Source organism: Scatophagus argus, chromosome 21, assembly GCF_020382885.2.
Source record: "Scatophagus argus isolate fScaArg1 chromosome 21, fScaArg1.pri, whole genome shotgun sequence".
Taxonomy (NCBI): Eukaryota; Metazoa; Chordata; class Actinopteri; family Scatophagidae; genus Scatophagus; species Scatophagus argus.
The window spans coordinates 10,493,584-10,503,566 of record NC_058513.1 but is presented as its reverse complement, the minus strand read 5'-3'; the positions used below and the strand labels follow the sequence as shown (position 1 = coordinate 10,503,566).

The following is a 9,983-nucleotide window of genomic DNA, read 5'->3' as shown; positions in this document are numbered from 1 at the left end:
CTTGTTTATTATCTACTCTGTCCTGCGAGCATTAATCACCTGCATCGCTCTGCTTTCTGGCTCAGGTACCACAGCAGCCCACAATGCGGCTGACAAGCAGGCAAACAATGAAGCTGCTAATACAAGATTAGCTTGAGTAATAAAAGCTGAATATGAGATGATGGAGCTGAAGGAGCAGCCGAGGACGGGGAAATAGTCTGGAGCTTAGGTCGAGCCAAATATTTGTCTGAGCATGAGCCTGAAGACACAGACTGAGCTTACGCTTGAGCAATATTTTAAGAGTAGACACTAAGTTTCTGAAGTTGAAAGGAGTTATTGTCATGGTTTGGGGTTTCAGCTTTGTCAGTTCCTCTTTTATTTTGAAGTTTTCTCCTATTGTGTCTTGTTTCCTGTCTTTGTCTGTTTTCCCTCCAATTTTGATTTCCTGATCTGCCCTGATTGGTCTCACCTGTGTCTAGTCTGTAAGCTGTGCTGTGTCTTCCCTCTCTGTCAGTTTGTCTCTTCCTTGCATGTCCTTGTGTTGCCACATTTCTATGGTTACCTTTTGGACTCCTTTTGATGATTTTAGGTTTGGATTATCTTCTGTTTGAACTTGCAGCCACCTTGAGTTTTGCACGCTTCTGTTTCCTTTACGTAAGTTTATTAAAGTCTTTGTTCATTTTATTGCTCATGTCCTTGTCTGCATTTCAACAGTTACCTGCTGATTTTTGTTGCCATGTTCTGTCAGTTTCACTTCAGTTAAAACAGCTTTCACCGTTGGCAGATTAATCAGAAGTAATAGTTTGAACATTCAGTGTGTCACAGGTCGACAGATACTGCGACTTTGTCCCTATTAGACGCACAAGGTGCCCTTTAGAGTCAATGTCGGACGTGCAAAGCCTTCCTGCCTCGAAGCCTTTCAAACCATCTCTTTGGTTAAGTTTAAGCTCAAAACGACCTGGTTAGAGGAAAAAGATCCATGAGATTTAGTTTCACGGTTATCTAAGCACAGAGACCAGAAGCGGGGAAACATGTCTACCAGCACCTCTAAAGCTCACTACCTGTGAATAATGCATTATATCTTGATTAGTGCAACACACACAGTGTAAAAACAAGCCACAGTGGGGTTATGTCCTGGATTATTTCTTGGCAGGAAGCAGTAGCTTCATTTCCTGGCGTCTTTGCACCACCGCAACACATTTTTATGCTTCAGTTTTCATACAGATCGAGAGATGGTATCGTCTAATTCAGTGCAAGAAAACAAACAAGTCTATTTTCCAAAATATGCATCGGTTTCTTTTGATTATTTGCAAAAACAGTTTAAAAAGTCGTGACTTCTACCATGACAACACGAAACACTGTGAAGAACCACCACATGTGACTCGTGACTGTGACATTTTTTTTTCTTCAATTTTATCTCAGCAGTTCTTTAGCCTTGCCAAAGCTGTCATTGCCAACCTATTGCCTGGAGATTTAAAAACAAAGCTAAATCATTTTTTTGTTTCTTTACCTTTTATGTTGAAAGATGCGATAAAATCAAAACTGCTTAGTAGAAAACAGGAATGACAAAAGACTAAACACCAGGGAGGGTGAGAGCGCCAATCAGTTCTCATCTGCTGTTTCCTCCTTCTTCTTTCACCCTCAGATTACATGTTTATTAGAGCAGCAGAGATGAACCTTGAATTGAGGAGGACAAGTGAGTTCAGATTCCCACAAAGCAATAGAACCTGGCTCACCTTTAAAGGAAAAAAAAAAACAAACAAACAGCCAAACTCTAGTTTTTATGTGAGAAATCTGAGGCCTTGAAAAATTCATTCTTCGCTTTGAGTGCAGCAGCCAATATTAGACTGAAACAAACCTGCAGTAACCTTGAACGCCTGTGTGTGTGTGTGTGTGTGTGTGTGTGTGTGTGTGTGTGTGTGTACACTGAGGAGAATCGGTGGGAATAAGGTGATAACGTTACTTATCAATGTTGCTCTCTGGATTTCCGCCCAACAGCACGCTGGCTTCCTGCTGCTGAGATGAACTTGTCAGGTTCTCCCAGACTTCTTAAGAACTGGAGCAACATTAACACTCTGATCCGTGCGACGCTTCAGCACAAATCTATAAGGTATGATTCACATCAGGACTGAGTTCGCTTTCTGAAAGTTTATGATGAGCCAAATATAGTTTCTCTATATTTGTGCTTTCAGCTCCTGTATGAGGCTTCATGAAAACACTGTAAGCTACTGCCTGGTAGTCATTTATTCTAGCTGTTCGACAAAACTAATTAGACCTGCTGTTCCTGCTCACAGCCCCATAAATCTGGGGCCATATTCATAAGCTATTTTATCTTACTAATAGCAGTCCTGAATGGCATTAATAGCTCCTAGATGATACTTTCTTTTGTGTGATATGATAATCTCAACTCAAAGATCCACATGCTTCTTCAGAGCTTACAGCAGCATCTTAATCTATGCTATAAACTCCACATACAGCATACAGCTACTTACTTTTAACATAACTACACAAACATCTGAACTTAATTTACTGTTTCTACTAACAAGGAATGTCAGATATCAGTACAACTGCAGCTTTGGATTGTCATTGTCAGATGTAATAGACATCCAAAGACTTAGGAGTTCCAGAATTGTTCCACAAACATTTATAATTTAGTTTCTCTTCCATTTCCTTTGTGCATTGCATCGTGGTAGAAAAGTATGCATCAACGGCCCAAGAATCATGTGTATTTCTTTAGCATTCTGTCAGCTTTGAGTACACTTGATTTTGTCCCTTTTTCGTTGTGAGCGCACTAAACATTTAGAATCTCTGTAGAAATTACATGTGGTATGGATTTGAAACATTGTGCATGAGTGACTAGAGCTAAAATAGAAAAATACCTCAGTTTAAATTGCCTTCTGGGTCTTTTTCATCAGGTGGGAATATTTCACAGCATATTTTAGGCTTGCTGCTATGGCAATAATACATTGATCACATGCTATGATTCTGTGTTAATTTTTACTTGCTTGAAGAGGAGATTCAGTCCAGTAGCACAGTGAATTGTATTTTTGCTTGTTTGTTTTGATGGTTTGCTGGTTTTGGATCGAAATGCGCTGAAGTGGAGAACAGCATTTCTGATTTCTCTTAGAGTTTCTACCTTTTTTTTTTTTTTGAATCTTTAAATCAGGACTGACAGACTGATTATAATAAGTTTATCCACTTTCTTCTCTGACATTTGCTGGGAGGTACTTCACTTCACTATTGTTTCATTTAGACCAACTCTGACTTTCTCGATCCTGAATACAGAAAGATGGGCTTTGTCGGCACGTCTTCCTGATGACATGATCAATAGCTTTGTTTTACTCAAGTGTACCAGTAAGCCATGACAGCATGACTGTAAGCCAGCACACACAGTAATGGGAAAAAATGCCTGTTTGGTACAAAACCTTTTCCTTTTAGTGGTCTCTTCCTGGAAGGGAACTTAAACGAGAAAAGACACGAGATCAAACATGCAAACACTTGCACAGCACACATGTTTTGGATTAAGAGAGCTGCTCCCACCGAGCCAACTGCCGAAGTGAGCATTTGTATTGTCTGATGTGTAGTGTCAGCGGGTATTTCCAGGCAGCAGATGGTGACAGTTTGCCTACTTAACTTCAGCACAACACACTCAAACACACACTTGCATAGTGACACATCTCAACTACAAACTTCTACCACATGGAGAGAAAACAAATTCATACCTCTCCTATTCCCACACCACCCCAAGACAAAAGCAGGTACTGTACACCTCCTGCATGCATAACTAAACACTCACACACACAGTGACAAAAGCCCGTCTGTATCAACCATGACATCCTGCGGATGAGAGAGGAACTACTGATGGCAGATCGATTGAAAGATCGTCCTCTCTGTCTCATCCATCATTTCAGCCTGTTTATCATCTTCTCACTGTCCAATCCATCTGCTGCAAAGGCAGAGAAAACCATTTAGGCTGGCCCTGACCATCATGTCACCCAGAGGGAGTCTGGACAACACAGCTTGGGCCTCTGGCAAAACTACTCTAGCAGAGAGCAAGAGGGCCATGATCCTTTTTTGGCTTCAATTAATGCAAAGTGACATTTACTTGACCTTCTTTTTTCTGACTATCCAGGTGTCAGACCTCCTCCTCCTGATGGCCATGTAGCCTGAATGTCATTGTGGCAGATCAGCTGCTCGATAATTTAATGCCAAAAGTTTTGTACCTAAGCGAGATTGGGAAAAGCCCAAATCTAAGCTCCACTAAGAGACGTCTCAGTCAACGGTGTGGGAAATCTGGATTTTGATCCCTACTCATTTTGCCAATATGGTTCCCAATTACAGGCATGAGATAAATGGAGTGAGACGAGATAAAGTGAGATAAACCACAATTTAAGTTGAACATATGTGTGTGAGGCAAAGGTGCTCACTGACTCACTTATTTCACATTAATATCTGGGCTTATTTTGTTCTATTATTTCTGTTCATCTGTTGTAGAGATACAGTTGAACTGAAGCAAACACCAATTGGACAGATCAACACACAGATGGGTGTTGCAGGATGATATAAATGAAACACCTACACAGTAACCTCGTGGACAAACAAACAAAAAAGTGACTCAACTAATTTGAAAAAAAATAAAAACTGGTGGACTGACACGAAGTGTAAAAGTGTGCTGTGGTTTTAATTGAATTCATTTTAATTTATAATATCAATTATAATATAATGTTGCTCTATAAGATACATTTTTCCTATGTAAGGATGTTATTTTTATTTATATACTTTTCAAATATTGAAATTTTTTCTAAAATGTATTTGTAATATGGTTATTCTTAATTGGTTTTTCATCGCAAAGTTGTAATGTATCTTTCATTTTGTTGTGCCAACAATCATATATTTCGCTAACAGTAACACTAATACGTAATCAGTAAAGCTGAAATAATTGGCTAAAAGACATTTCTAAACTGTTGTAATAGTTGGCTCAAAATAATAGATTCAATCTTGAAACAGTTAGCCAATTGTAATAAATAACTTGCTAAAATAATTGGCTAAAAGTAATGCTAATAAATTAACTGATGAGATGATTAGCCAAAAAATAAGATAAACAGCAAAAAAAATGGCTAAAAATAATACCAATGAATAACCAATTATATGCCCATTAAAATATCCAGCCTCCAAGGCTGAGCTGAACTTAGCACTAAGCACAGCAGTACAATAAACTAATCCTCAACCCATTCAAAAGGAGTACCAGGGTCAAAGTTGTAGAGCACCCTGCTGCCAGATGTAAACATATTTTCATTTATCCTTGAAACAGTAATGGAAGAACTCCAATGAACAAGTCCTCAGTAAGAACTTTGCACAAAAGGAAAAAAAAAAAAATAGGTGGACCCATGTACTCCTGCCTTCGTTGAAAGAAAGGATGAGAATATGAATAATCTCTAAAGGCAAAAAGAACTCAAGTTTTATTTTATAGCAGATGTTATCAAGTTTCCACATCTCACTTGTCTATGCTGAATATTGGACCAGGATTGGCTTCCAAGCTATTGGTGATGTCACAAATCACGCCTGCAGGCTCCGCCTCCCGAAATCACTGAGCGCAGAGAAGCTTATCGCTGTCAGCAGATGAACATGAAAACAGCCTTATAGTGTCAGACTCCACGTCATTCTACTCGGTGAACGTTCAGCTATAGGAACAAGAGGAACACATTTCTGACTGTAGAGGGACTTCAAGTGAATTGCTACGATCAGAATCAAGGGCCTCCGTTCCAGCATTGTGGGTCTCATATGGGCAACGACAGATCTATGAAAGCAAACAAACTTGCTTTTTGCTATGCGTGTCAGGGATTTTAGCAGGAAACGGCTTTGTAATTGAACCCTAATTTCTGTCTGACTCAGCTAACCCTGTTCTGTCTTTTCTTATTAAAGCCAAGGAGCTTTTTTGTACTTGTCATCTAATCCTTGCTAAGCCCATCGGGTTCTTGAGCACAGTTAAATGGAGTTGTCCACTGTTTGATATGAAGTGACCTTCTCGGTGGCGGAGGAAACTGAATTAGTTCTGCGATGGCGCTGTGTCTGTCGTGTCATCCTTTTCTCCTCCTTTCTTTCTCACTTCCAGTCTCCATATAATAGCTATCCTCCTATCCTGCTTCTTACATGAATAGATTTGCTCTGAAATGACTCTTCCACCATTATGAGTGTCAGCCCCTCCTCAAGAATCTGAGTACTCTGTGTACAAAGTACTGAATGTCTGAAGATGGCAAAATGATAGCAATTTTCTACTGAATTTCTTGATTTTTTTTTTTTTCTGTTTTAGTGCCTTTTCAGCAAGGAATTTCGCAATTTCTTATATATTTGTTCCATATACAGCTACGCTACAATTGTTACCTCATGGTTGTCTGCCTCAGCACACCAGTCAAATTATAGTTCACATCCATACCTGTCCAGACTCATATCATATACACTAAGCAATAGTATTCAGACAGGAGTTGGGGTTGGGCTTTGCCCCTTACTTCCAGTGAAGGGAAATCTTAATGCTTCAGCATACCAAGACATTTTGGACAATGCTGTGCTTCCAACTTTGTGGCAACAGTTTGTTGAAGGCCCTTTTCTATTCCAGCATGACTGTGCCCCAGTGCACAAAGCAAAGTCCATAAAGACATGGTTTGATAGGTTTGGTGTGTAGACTGACCCACACAGAACCCTGACCTCAACCCCATCCAACACCTTTGGGATGAACTAGAATAGTGAGCCAGGCCTTTTTGTCCACCATCAGCGCCTGACCTCACTGTTTCTCTGCTGTATGAATGGGCAGAAACTTTCACAGAAACACTCCAAAATCATGTGGAAAGTCTTCCCAGAAGAGAGGAAGCTGTTATAGCTGCAAAGCCGTTTATGTATTTAGAATCCGATGTCATTAAACAATTTGAGCACCCAATTCAGTATCTGACCAAAATGTTAAATATGGTCACAATCTCCCCTTCTGTTCCTGAGTTATGGTGTTAAAAATAGGTCAGAAAACATTACGATGTCACGGTGAACCATTTACCTGTTGATTGTAAACTGCCATCCCTTCATCATTTTATCCTATTAGACGTTTGTGTGAATTTCTGTCACGATTGGTATATCAGTTCTTGAGTTACAGCCAAAAGTGAGTTGTGTGAGGACAGTGACCTTTAACCATCAAATCAGTTCACCCTTGAGTTTGAACTACATTTTGAAGAAATTCTATCCAGGCTTTCCTGAGATGTTGCGTTCACAAGAATGAGACGAGCGGACAGATGGACAAACCAAAAGCATATAATACCTTGTTTTACGGCGATTGCAGGCACAGAGGCGAAAAAAATCCTTTCATTTTTCAAATTGTAAATAGATAAATGTTAATGAATTTAGCCCAATATTAGTGATTAATATGAGACTGAGGGTATTCTTTCCTTCCCATATTTCAAAACAATCTCCAGCTTTGATTCCACACTTTTTTTTTTCTTACACATGTTCACCAAAAAAATCTCATTTGAAATAAAGACCCTCCAATACAGTCCCTCTGAACCTCTCGAAAACCCAATCAGCAGCTGAGGGCTTCATCAGAGCTCGATCCTCTACTTCATGAAGGACACTGTGAGGTCAGTGTACCTGTGACACAGTCTAACGAGAGCGAGTGTGTGTAATAAAGCGTCAAAGTTCGCATGTTTACGCCTGTCAGATTGAGTTGGGCTTCAGTCATCTGTACTCCAAAATTATGATATTTCTGCCTAAATTATTTCCCCAAGACTATACCTGAGGAGACCGTTTTGTTTTTTGTTTTTTTTAGAACTGTTACAGTAGTAGTGTTCAAAATCATTTATTCCTATAGTATGTGTGCTTTGAGTGGTTTTATACAAACTCATTCACGTACGCAGAAGCTGTGAAATTGCTTTTATAGTTGTGTTTACCTTTTCCTGGGAACACTTACTGCACACACAAAGCACACACAAACATCAGCATATATCCTGCACAAGCACTTGCCTATATGATGTTAAAACATTTATCAATCAGAATATTCTCAGGTGGGTTTCAATGTCACTGCAGCTGTTTTGCAATGCAACAGTTCTGTGGATGTTTATTATTTTTTTCTGTTTTCTTCACCCCTCCCTTCCATCTCTTCTTCCCCCCTCCAATTATTTCCTCCACATATGCCTCTCATTCTCTCTCTTTCAGTACGCCAGCTTCCATCCTTCCCTTCCCTCCCCATCCATCTTGCTCCCTTTCTCAATCTCTTTTAAATCTTCAGCAGCAGTGGAAAGGCTATTTTCCACCTGTGTGCCAACGCCAGCATCTGCAGTCTGGTGTCAGAGGTGCTATTGTATACACCTCGCTCAAAGGGCCGATGGGACAAAAGAAATGTGCCTAATGTGGCCTCGATGGATTTCCCCACTGACTGGTTTGGGGGGGTGAGTTTTTGTGTATATGTTCTCACACTCTCTGCGATCCCTTGAGATGCTGGACTTCCGTCAAGCGGTGCATGTGTTGTTCGTTGCCGCCAAGCTCGATTAATCTGATTTAGAGTTAAAAACTGCTCACTAATGGTCTCAAATGGTTTCCTTAAGAGGCTTTTCCGATTTGTAAAAAGCATTTGCAGTGTCACAGGCTATAAACATGAAAAATATCACAATTTAATTGCAGGCTTCTGTTGCAGTCCGAATGACAGGATCGCAGCGCTATTAAAAATGATGGTGACCGCGTAATTGTGATGAATGCTGCGTGTCAGAGTGTAGCGCTGATGGAAACGCTAGCCTCTGTGCTAACTGACCAGCTAACCCTCCTAATCCGGCCCTGAGGAAGTAATGAAGCTCAGCTGACTCAATTCACTAGCGGGTGTCGCTGCACAGACGTGGCATTCATATTGTACATACATGAGGACGCATCACTGTGCAGGCCGACGTGCACTCACACAGTCTAACTTGACATCCACATGTGATGCTCTTTCTAAAGCAAAAAAATTATGCCCATCGTCTGCACACATCTGTAAAGTGGGGAGACAGTCAAGTGTTTTCTCGACCACAGACAACACACAACATCAGAGAGCTGTCTCTTCCTCTCGGCCCCAAACCATCTGTTTATTTCCTCCACTGAACTTCAATTTTCCTCAACAGTGTAATTTTCTGTGAGCAGCACGATATCTTGCCTTTCATGTCTGCGCTCATGTCTTTTGTAATGCCAAAATGTGTGGTTTATGATGAAAATGTAAAGCAGGCAGATGATTTAGATTTTTCATTATTTGCTCTCTGGCTAATGTCTACAAATGTTCAGGGATATTTATTTGGACAGAATCCTCCAGTTGTTTGATATAACGGAATTATGCAATAAATGTGATACATCAGCAATTTTCCATGAAAAAAAAAAAAAACTCGATTTCAGCTGCAGAGGTTCTCTGAGGTGCTCACTATAGCTGATTTTGTTTTATTTTATTAAATTTTTTTTCTCCACGTCTCACCTCACTGCAGTCCATTACAAGTATTCGCTATCAAGGGAGTTCATTACGGCCCAAAAATCATCGTGATCCCACCATTTCCACCCTCTAGAGTGTTTCCCATAATGGCACTCATACGCTTTGAAATGTTTGTAAAATAATCTGTGCTGTGACCCTTTCTGACAGGGGGTTATGAACAAAACCATTTTCATAGAGTTTTACAGCCTCCCTGATGATTTCTGCTCCTGCTGGCTGGATGCATACGTTGTGTGCCCCTGATCCGTATCAGCATGACCCCAAGGTCACGATGTAATGCCGCTGCAGTGAAAAGAAAAGAATACCAATCTGTGTGTTTGGTGTGATCAGTTAGGCTTGCCTTGATGGATGGGATCCAAGGCTTGAAATAAAACCACACTTGTGCAATTAATCGCTATCAATTGCATGCATGCGCGCACACACACACACACACACACTCACACAGATACACACACACACATTACATCCAAGTGCAAGCTCACTTTTTTTTTTAACAAATAAGATAAATAAATTTCAAAAATTGCGA

General features: G+C 40.2%; 1 long non-coding RNA gene across 1 annotated transcript; it reads left to right on the top strand.

The window, feature by feature from the left end:
* The first annotated feature begins 370 nt into the window (after positions 1-370).
* On the top strand, positions 371-9,363 carry LOC124052834. The gene is made up of 3 exons (XR_006842061.1): positions 371-633; positions 1,978-2,089; positions 8,170-9,363. It is a non-coding gene; the product is annotated as an uncharacterized LOC124052834 (long non-coding RNA).
* Positions 9,364-9,983: the final 620 nt, after the last annotated feature.